We start from the raw sequence: 669 nt of genomic DNA on the forward strand, positions 1-669 counted from the left end.
TTATTTTATACGACGATCGCACCTTGTTCAATCATGGAAAAGAGCTTGTTGTTAAATAGACAAAAGGCAAAATAAACTTTTCGGCAAACTATAACTAGCCCAGTAGTGATGTGTAAATGATGTTTTCAAAAGGAGTGAAGCTTAGTTTATCAAAACGTGACGAACATAGTTTCAAATGGCGTCTGTCACACTGAATTGATGTAGTAAACGAACGTCATAATCGAAGGGAGGTGGAAATAGCCCACACGAAGCACGTTAACAAATTGGTCTTCGCGTCAGTTATGGAGGTAATTTTAAGGCATATTCCTTGCTTTACGACGTATCGGTGCACATGAGCATCAGAGTAAATTACTTAAGGAATCCAATAAATTAAATGGTAACTGACGGAAGAGATATATATTAAGATTTCGAAACGCAGTCTTGTCTCGAATTAATTAGCTCGAACGAAAAGTCAAGACCTATAATACTTTTACTTTGCTTCAGACGTGTAAACTATAGTAACAGTGAATGACGCACATCATTTAATATTACTTCGTACAGATGGAATGATTTTAACACAACGAAAATCAAATATGATGATTGATAAAAGAGAGAATAAAAAAAATGCCCAGCTTTTGCCATATATAAAAAAATATCCCAACTTTTCAAAAAATAAAAAAAATACCCCAG

The sequence above is a fragment of the Plasmopara halstedii genome (assembly GCF_900000015.1).
Source record: "Plasmopara halstedii genome assembly, contig: Scaffold_3120, whole genome shotgun sequence".
Classification (NCBI taxonomy): Eukaryota; Oomycota; class Peronosporomycetes; order Peronosporales; family Peronosporaceae; genus Plasmopara; species Plasmopara halstedii.